We start from the raw sequence: 11,042 nt of genomic DNA on the forward strand, positions 1-11,042 counted from the left end.
CCAAAAGATTGTTAACTTGCTCTTATCCCGCGGTGCTAGGTGAGTAAATAGGCTCTGCCTATACCTAGTTTTAATTTTTTTAAACTTTTCACTCGAAACGTATAATTCCTTTTCAATAACTCCACTCCCGATTCGCGCACTCCGAGCTAATCTAATTCATACCAAAACAAATTCTAAAACTTTATCCCAAAAAATCCCTGTTTCTCTATTTCTGACCTAACTCAACCTCTCTTAGAGTTAAAACAATTCCTTCTTCCTTAAAAACTTAAAATTCCTTCAACTCTCTCTCATTTACTAAACTTCCTTTCTATTTGACTCAGCCTTGTTAAACATTGCTCTGAACTTCAAAAGAAATTGTTTTACCCGGTTTCGCGACCGACGTTCGAATTCTAAACCCTTCTCAATAAGAGACCCTAAGCGATACTGATTGAATCCTTAAACCTCAACAAAATCGTAACCTCGTACTTATCCAAGACCGTCCTAAAAATTGCCCAAGATACCAAACCAATTAGATCATTGGTAAGAAAATTTTTAATCCTTTTTCATTTTACGTCAACAGACCCCACCCTCAACCTCAGCTCAAACTAAATTTTTCTGCTGTCTCAACAAGAACCATACTTCGATTTTGCCTAACGAACTTTTTGCTGTGTCATCTGAGAACGATCATAACGGTTCTTCGCATGTATCGAACTCAGATAAGTCAAGATTTCCCTGTTTCTAAATTATTTTTCTTATCCGTGAAAAATATATCGATTTCACCAACGCAGTGAGACGATAACTAAGAAAAGCAATAATCGAAAATGAATACATCCTGCTTCTTAGATAAGATCAGTTTACACAAGTCGCGACCGCTCTTTTGAATTTAACGTATATTCCTTCCGAATAATAATTTCAATAATCTCAATAATTTCCAAATTTCTGATTTACTACACATTTACTCTTAGTTGAAAGCCGATTCTGCTCTAAAACTATGAATATTTCAACGGGGCTTGGGGGAAATTAGGTACCCCTCTGGATCCGCCACTGATGGTTTTCCCATAAGATGTTTGTTTCATTTCTATATTAAAAAAGAACGAGTACATTTTTAGAGAAATCAATTGATGTTTTTTATTTCATTGTAAAGAGGATGGTATGCTATGCCATTAATGATGGAAAACGATATCCTTCCTATGGTCGCCAAAGCTAATGTTCACGATATTTTCCATGACTAATTTGTACATTTGTGGCTGTGCCTATGTCTTCGATAACTTCACCAATTCCGTCCTTCAGGATTTGAATCGATTGTGGAACATCGATATAGATCTTTTTCAAGAGAAAAAAGTCTAAAGCTACCTATGGCCAATTGTGATTACCTCTACGAGAAATAATATGGCCAGGAGAATTTTCTTGCAAGATTGAAATTGTTTCGTTGGAAATTGAACGACGTATTGATCGATATTTTTCAATTCGTCATTTGTGAAATGCCCGATTCCCAAGATCGACGAGGAATCGACAAATCTGGGTTTTCGTCAACACTGTATGGGTTACAGCAGCAATATTCTCAGTTGTTCTTGAGCGACGCATACGGTAATTCTTCATATCACTAACAGCCCAAATTTTCCTACTATTTCCGGCCGATAAGGTGCTTCCTGACAAGTCAAAACTGCTTTTGTTTTGCGAACTGTAACTGAAAAATTATTTTCATCATTTTTGTAGTAAATTTTAACAATTAAATTTCAATGCGTTGTTGAAGTGTGTATTGTTCCATAGTAAGTATAAGCGTACTTTTCACTAGTCAAATATCAAAGGATGACAGCTTCAAAAGTGACAGCTGCCCAGATAGCGGGAAATTCAAAATGAAACTTCTTGTTGAGAACGCTATCATACAACTGCAACTTTTCAAATAAATTAGGTTGCATTAAAAGCATTCAAAAAAGAAAAGTTGAGAAGTAGTCTGATGAAACAGGTGCTAGCATTGTTAACTCAAATTGTTTTGTGACATAATTATTATTTGCTTTGAAAATTTGATAAAATGCAAAGGGAAAAGTTAGTTTGATGCAATAGGCCCTAGATCAAATCGAAAATTCGAAACAATATTCATACACGAATACAATTTCACCCCTGTTTTGAACCGTTCCAATTTTGGGTTTTGAAATTCTACATCATATTTCAAATTCATGAATGCCTGCTCACATATTTCAGCGATGAAGGGAAAATATTAGTAGAGTAAACCACGCTTACCGCTGACTTCACTGTAATATAAATTATGTTGATATATTCCCTCTGGTGAAACAAGGCAAGTATTGGTAATTAGATTATTCTCTTGTTTAAAGGAGCTAACGCGAGTGCAGATATTGAATTGAGATTACCACTATTTTAATCATTCGTTTTGTGTCCCGAATATTTGCTTAATCGAATTGAATTCAAAGTTTGATTAAGGGTAGACATTGCCGGTTTGGCTCAACGTGAATTTGACTTTATATAGGGAGAAAATAAACACGTGCAGATGAGTTATTGTGAGGATTTTTGATGGGATGACTATATCCACCATTACCGCCAAAATACATTGAAGAAACCAACCCATATGACTCTAACGTTAGATTGTAATTTGAATTGCATGCAAAATTGTATAGGTGATTGAAATATTTTTTAACAGGTACAAATATTTTATTGTTGTGATCTATATTCAAGAATAATAAACACACATAACTACATAGGCGTACAACTTTGCTTCCTCCGTTTTTTCCGAAATTCGAGGCTTTATTGTGAAAAACTGGTTATACATTTATGATTCAAAGTATTGTTCATCGCTGGCTACTAGTTTCTCCCATCTTTCGGACAGCGTACGAATCCCGCGTTGAAAAACTTTTCATCTTTAGAAACGATCCATGAATAGATCCAATTTTTCACTTCTTTATATCTCTTGTTGTACCGCGGTCGTTTGTCCTTCAACGCTCGGCTCAAACGCATTAATTGTGTTCGATAACGATTGCCTGTGATTGTTTCAGTCGATTTTAACAACTCATAATATACCTCGCCGAGCTGGTCCCACCAAATACTGAGCATGACCTTGGAACCGTGAATATTCGGTTTGGCTGTCGACATGGAAGCATGGCCGGGATATCCCCATGATTTTATGCGTTTGGGATTATCGCAATGGATCCATTTTTCGTCTCCAATCACAATGCAATGCAGATATATCTTCCCTTCTTTGCCTTGCAAGCAGCTGTTCACAAACAAACAAACGCCGTTCAACATATCTCGGCTTCAACTCGTACGGCACCCAATTTCCTTGTTTCTGAATTATTTCCATGTCTTTCAGGCGTTTTGAGATGGCTTGTTGCGTCACTCCCAATGTACCTGCGAATTCTTGTTGCGTTTGAGACGAGTCTTGATCAAGTAATGTCCTCAATTCTGCATCTCCAAAACCTCTTCCACCGCAATGCTGGTCTTCGACGTCAAAATCACCGTTCTTGAAGCGTTGAAACCACTATCGGCACGTTCTTTTAATATTAGCGGCCTCCCTATAGGTATTTGAGAGCATTCGATTAGTCTCAGCCGCAGATTTTTTCATATTAAAGCAGAAAATTAGAACCTTCCGCAAATGGCGAGAATTTGGCCCGTAAGCTGACATGTTCAATCGAGAATAACTTTATGACGCAGACAAATCGACTAATATTTCGATGGCGTTATGTTCACAAATATAGTATATCCAAAGTCACTTGAACTAGTCCATAAAAACGCTTGGCCATAGATGTCCCTTCGAAGTGGATAACACGATCCGCTAATACCGGGGTTTATTTGAAAGTATTGTTAGGCCTCAAAGGAATTTCTGGAAACTTGGACAACCCTTGTATGATCGAAATATTCTGGCTTCCTCCAAGTGATTTTGGATATAATCTATCTAAGCTTATTGTATGACATCTACGATCTATTTATTTCGACTACAACTTACCGCTACAACCATCTATTGCAAAATGGCGGAAGCAAAGTGGACACCTAATAGTTTTTTCTGATTTTTTCTAACCGCTCGCATAAGTTGACATCACTATAATAAAATTTCACTCCATGCCGAATTTTGAAATTGTTACAACTGCAAACAGATGCATTGGTACTGGGTACATAATTATGAATTTACAGTTTGTGCGTAATTTAGAACGATTATCTTCAGTACTATTTTTTTTATTCATTTATTTCTCCTTATTAGTAGGTACCTAAAATATTGAAAGAATATCGACAAGCCTTAAATTCTAGAAAAACCTTGCCTTTGTTTGATTTATATAACTCGAGCGGTTATTGAGTTATTCGCCCCAAAAATTTCAATGAATTCAAATTTTAGAGAATATTTTATTGTCTGAATGTGTACCAATAACTAATCGGAAAAAAACAAAGTAAATATTCGAAATGCCATCCATTTAGTTTAATACACTTCATGATCTGATTTCGCAAAGATTTATTGTTATCAAATAACCCTTGTTTCGCGAATTTGGACGTCCATTGATTTTTCTCTTCATTCTTTTCCAGGTATTACGGTGTCATTCTCAATGGATTTCGGTTAAATGTGACTATTAGCCTTCTATTAACAAAGCTGAATAAGAGTCCAAATTGATAATCCTTATGAACAAAACGTGAAATTGACCATTTTCAAATTGGAATTGTAAAACCATCGAAAATACCGGTTTGCTGTGCAGGCTTCAGCTCATAATCAATTGACGCATTTAGAAATTGAACGTAACCTGAACATTTGAATTCTGTAGATAATTATTTTTTTCGAAAATATAGTGTTTATAGAAGGATGGAAATATAGATTGATTGTATCTCTGAAATCATCACTTCATGGACCAATGAGAATTTTTTTTATACTCCTCTTGAACCTCTTGAATAGTGAGTAAATGAAGATTTGCAATTTAGGTTTCTAATGTTTCAAACGACCTCTTCATTTTTAATATCGGTTAGTATATCAGGTAATAGGAAAATGAGAGGAATTATTTTCGCATAAATTGCAGTTATAATGCTATTCTCACCAGCAGATGAAGGCTCCGTGCGCTTGGCATGAAAATAGGCAGAAATAATGGAATTTGGTGGTTTGCCAGTGATAATTATCGGCGGAGCTCCTACCCCTTTTAACTGCATTAACGTCGGCATCGAGTTCTGTTCAGAAAACGAAAGATTTATTTCAGTTGTTAATTCCGAACTGATATTCAAAAACTTCATAACTTAACAACTATCACCAATAGAACTTCGCGGACGAAAATATTCCATTGTATTACGTTAGACGTACCTAATGATATTTTATAGTTTACTATTTCATGTTTTGATAGGAATTGAATTTTAAGAATTTCATTTCAAAAGTTCAAAATGCTTCTTTCAGATATTGAACAGTTTCCAAATATAGGTACTTTTGAAAATTGAGAATTACAATTTGCATTTTCGAAGATTATCTGAAGTAACTTTAAAATCTGGGCTGGGGTCCCACTCATTATTTTCAATTTTTGCTACCAGAGAGATTCTGTTGAAGGCAGCCCTATTCTCGAATGAAGAGCTTGGCCTGTGACCCAAACCCAACCGTTCTATGGCAAATTCATCATGTTTAGCTATGGATATAGGGGGTTGGTGAATATGGCAGGAATCACAGACTTGTCATACTGATCATTTCATAAGTGGCCTCAGGAGAGTGGGCGTAGCATGAAAAATTGGTAGAGAATGCCTAGTGAAAGATTAATATTAATGATAATAAAGAATTAGTTAGTAACTAGGATTCGGACCTTTTTTTGAAGCTATAATTTGATGAAATCAAGATATAAATTATATAGAAATAAAGTATTAAAGTAAGATTCAAAATGAGTCCAAGTTCCTGTTGAACCTCAATAAACTGTAGATAGGATTTTATAGACAACTAAGTATAGTTATTTATAATACAAGTGCAGAAGGCATTGATATTCTTCCACGAGTTCAAAATTCAAAAACGAGCCACGAAGTGGCGAGTTTTGGAATGAACGAGTGGTAGAATGAGCCTTCTGTACGAGTATTATACATTATTTTCTCTAATTCATTGCATTTTCATTGAAATTAATGAAATATTTCCATAAATATATTTTAGTGATTTTTGCATTGAAAAATATTGGTTGGCAGAGCTGATTTCTTTAAGGCAAATTGATGAATTGACAGATAAAGCCGTGGCGGAAAGTTCGGAGTACCAACATAGAATAATAAAATATTACCATGAAAACTGTGCGTTTCTGATATATTCTCGCACGATTTTGTTCTACAAGATGTGGAAGAATGAACGGAATAACCACAGAATTAGAGAAAGTCTTATATCTTATTATATCTTAGAAGATATAGAGGTGCGAGTTAATCTTAAACATACCAGGAATACATTCAGAGTATTCCAGATTTTAGTGCAATTACTTTGGCGTCGGATAGAACAACTATTTTCATGAGAAAAATTCATACAAAAATATATCCTGAAAAGCTTCGTTATCGAGATACAGGATGTTAAGGTTCGAAAAAAAATCAATTTTTTACTTATAACTCTAGTATTATTACATTCATTGTTTTAATTTTTATCCATTGAAGTCTTGACAATGTAATGTTTCGAATTAGTAAGTGTCTCCTGTCAAAACTATCCAGTGGCGTTGATATAGGGATGCGATGATCCTTTTCATATTGCAAATCCACACCACTGTCTTTTTTTCGAAAAAATTCTTTCATTTCTCAAATCAAAAGAGCTTCAAAAAAAAAAAGTTTCCTGATATTTTTCATAGAATGTACCATTTTCGAGATATTCGAATACAATCCATCAAAAACTACAAAAATTAATTTTTCCCATTAGTGATGAATGAAAGTACATACAAGAATTGGCGTAGTGTATTATAACGCTTTTAGATGGTATTAATTCGAACATTTCAGAAAGAAAATGAGCAATAAAAATAATTCACGAAAATTGTTTATAGTTTGATTGTCTTTCAGAACTGTTCAATTATTTGCTATCTGAACACTACGTTAATTTTTGTTCTTTCATTTATCACTTAATTTGAAAAATTAATTTCTGTAGATTTTTGTGAATGATTTTCTATGAAAATAAATCAAGAGACCTTTTTTCAATGAAGCTCTGTTGATTTCAGAAATGAAACAATTTTTTCGAGAAAAAGGCAGTAGAGAATATCATCGCACCCCTATACCTACGCCGCTGGATAAGTTTGGCAGGAGACACTTGCCTTATTCGAAACATTACATTGTCAAGACTTCAATACATGAAAATTAAAACAATCAATGTAATAATACTACAGTTATAAGAAAATACTCATTTTTTTTGAACTTTTAACAACGTATCTCGAAAACGGAGCTTGTTAAGTTATGTTTAAAGGAAATTTTTTCATAAAACGTATCAAAGTTATTGCACTGAAATCTGTACCACTGTACCACTGTATTATTAGTGTCGCCATCTATATTGGGGGGAATCGTGTATGAAAATTGTAATGACTCAACATTAATAAACATAAAGCCTAAAAGATTACTGCAAAGTAACAAACTGATTATGCCACAGAAATTCATGTGATAGTTCCTAAGAAGAGCCTTTCATTTGATTCTATAAGATTGAATATGAACTGTGAAATTCCAGGAGGGTCAAATTTTTTCTTCCCCTAAGGTTTCCAGAGTATTATTATTGGAAATAATGAACCAAAATGAGATCTTTCGTACCGGTTATGCTTTAGTGGGGACGTTGTAGGAGTTCAGAAATCTTTAATTAACCATGAAGAAATGAAATGGAAAAGTTGCTCGCTCCAGTTCGTTACCTTTCACCATTCTTTCGAAAGAATCTCACCAAACTCCCGAAACTATAATGGAGTATATTAGTTCTGTTAGGCACCTTGTTATATTGCCTTAAAAGCCTGGAATGGAATCCAATGTACCAATTCGGGTTATCTTTATATTCAGGAGCTTGAAATAGGAAAAAATAACAATTTGGATTTTCAATAGTTAGTTGCACCGATGAAAAAATGGTTTTTGGAATTCAATTCTTTTGAATAGTGGTGTATGTAGGAACCAATGAGTCTGGTGCGAATTAAGAGAATGGATCCCTATCTTATCTACAGGAGAATTGAGAGGGACATGATTTCATGAAAATTTTCAACTAAGAGAATACATTATGATAAAGGTATTTTAAAATGTATGAAATGCTATTTTATTCGAAAATAATAAGTGCAGTGACTCTATCTGCTGAGAGGTGGCGTTATGGGCTTCGCGCCACACTTTAATGCGACCCCGTCGGGTTTAAGGGAGCCGCCGCGTTGCAGCAGAGTCACCTCTCCACGATGGTGTGAGAGAGTGTCTTAGGTAGAGATCGTTGAATTGCCTAACGGATGAGTCCACCATCTCGGGACGAAACACCATAATCTTTAGGGAGAGAGCGCACATACATACATTTTGGCTCGAGAACGACTCGCCAAATTCCAAATAATTTATTGTTTTCTACTATCTATCACATAAAGCATAATGAATTTCATTAGAACATATCACTCAATCCAGCTCGAAACTATATTGATTATTTTGTAATAAAAATATTATCCAGAGGCTATAAGACTTAGTCACATGAATTTTTTGACTAAAATTGTTTATCCAGCGCATTATTTCAGTTTGATGAGAACTGATCCATGAATTTTTAAGGCTGAATATCAGGAAATGAAATGGAAAAAGCATTTTCCTCAAACTTGACGAGTTCCGATTCTGAAATGGAAAATATATATTGCTGCCATCATATTAAACCCAACATTTTGTTCTAATTTTAATACTTGGAGATGTGAATTTTTGAATATTCTTATCCAGTTATAATGAAAGCAGGTCATATTTTGATCTTCAGGCCAGATTGACTGTCTTTAAGATTATCCAGGACAGAAAATGAAAACGGAGCTTTAACATCATTTTGTTAAAGCTCCGAAGCTGACGAATAATATTCCTGAGAAGATTCAGGAATATTATTCGTCATAACCATCAAAGTCCATTATGAAGAGTTCATCTTCTCAGCGCGTTTAGTCAAATGAAATTTGATCTGGCTCAGATATTTTGATGAATTAGTTCAAAAGATTTATGCTATTACTTTTTTCACTAGCAAAAATATGCGATGTAAGACAAACATTTCTTTATAACATACTTACACATATACACAAAAACAAATATTTATTGAATAATATTGATCATGAACATTTCACTAGGCAAAAAAAAGAACATCACGTAAAAACATCTCTGAGTAGTACAAAAATCGGACAACGAAATATATCTTACCTCATTCCAAAAATTTTCAATTTTCTGCCCTCTGAACAAAAAATAAATATAATAAATATAAACTCTTGTTACATGTTGAAAAAAAAATTAAAAAACTACGTGCTTAACTTGAATAGAGATCTAGTTCGATCTCTGATCGACTAACAGACTTTTTTCGATGTTTATGTTGTTGTTCTATCGTATGGATCAATATATAAAATGTCAACTCGATTATGTAAATCCACAAATTATTTAAAAATTTTGTTTGTTGTTAGATTTTTTTTCTCGTAGTTGTATCTAAAATAGGTTAAATGTCAAGTATTGTAGATATCATATACATAATATATAAGAAATACTGTAAATTTAACTGTGCAAAACCCACGCGCAACTTTAGTTTTAGTGGGATTTCAATGTTTATTTACATATCTTTTGTTATCTATGTAAAACATTTTTTTGGTGAATAAACTTATTATTATTATTATTATTATTATTATTATTCATCTAATTGAGGAACAAAAATCATGAATAGAAACTTTTTCCAGGGAAATAAGGGGATTTTATCTTCCCAAATGTCTGTAATATCCGATTTTCGAAAGTGGTGTCCGAGAGTGGTTTCAACACTTCAAGAACGGTGATTTTGACGTCGAAGACCAGCATGGTGGTGGAAGAGAGAAGGTTTACAAGGATGTAGAATTGGAGGTATTACTTGATCAATTGGCATGATTATTGGGAGTGACGCAACAAGCCATTTCAAAACGCCTGAGAGTCATGGGAATGATTCAGAAACAACGAAATTGGGTGCCGAGAGATGTTGAAGCCGAAAGATGTTTAACGGCGTTTGGTTGTTTGTAAACAGCTGTTTGCAAGGCGAAGACGGAAGGGATTTCTGCATCGCATTGTGACTGCAGACAAAAATATGGGTTCATTACGATAATCCCAAACACGGAAAATCATGAGGATGTCCCGGACAAGCTTCAACGTCAACGGCCAATCCGAATATTTACGGTTCCAAGGTCATGTATTTGGTGGGATTAGCCATATAACTAGTGTTTCACAATAAAGCCTCGAATTTCGGGAAAAGCGGAAGCAAAGTTGTACGCTTATGTACGACGATCTTTTATTACCATTGTATTGATCACTTCTCGTTTTTGTTTTGAGTAGATGGTGATAGAAATTATTGTGCAGATATCAATCTGCGCGAGCTGGTTTTCTGTAGACCCTGAGTCCTAGTTCACTTTCTCAGTTTTTGTGATGTCGAGAAATTCAGATAGCGCTCTTCTATTCTGTTCTGTTCTGTTGAGTTATCCAGCCTTCAGCATTATTTTAGAACTATGCCTAATTAAACATTTAAATTCTTATTGATATACCTTTTATCTATAAACATTATCGTTGAGAAGTCTTTCCTCTGCTTGTCCATTTTCCTAGTTTAACATTTTACCTTTCTCATGTTAATCCAATTATGATGGGAATCATATGACTTAGTAAACCTATTTGTTGGAAATCTAGACAGAAGGTAGGCCTGATACTCCACTTCAGGGTAATATATTGGAATCCACGTCTGTGCAGACGATGCTTAGGGTGAAAACTAGTCCATTATACTGCGGTGAATCACTTTATCGATGAATATGGAATAATCAGGAAATGCTCACGGTCACTGAGTATTTATAAAGGCTGACAATTTGACAGTTCATTCGATCTTGTTGTGCGATATTACAGTCTTAAATTAGTCCTTGATTAAATATTCATCGAAAAGCCATTCACCAGATCACATCATGCCTAGATTTCGCACTACCTAAGGC

This window comes from Harmonia axyridis, chromosome 2, assembly GCF_914767665.1.
Source record: "Harmonia axyridis chromosome 2, icHarAxyr1.1, whole genome shotgun sequence".
Lineage (NCBI taxonomy): Eukaryota > Metazoa > Arthropoda > Insecta > Coleoptera > Coccinellidae > Harmonia > Harmonia axyridis.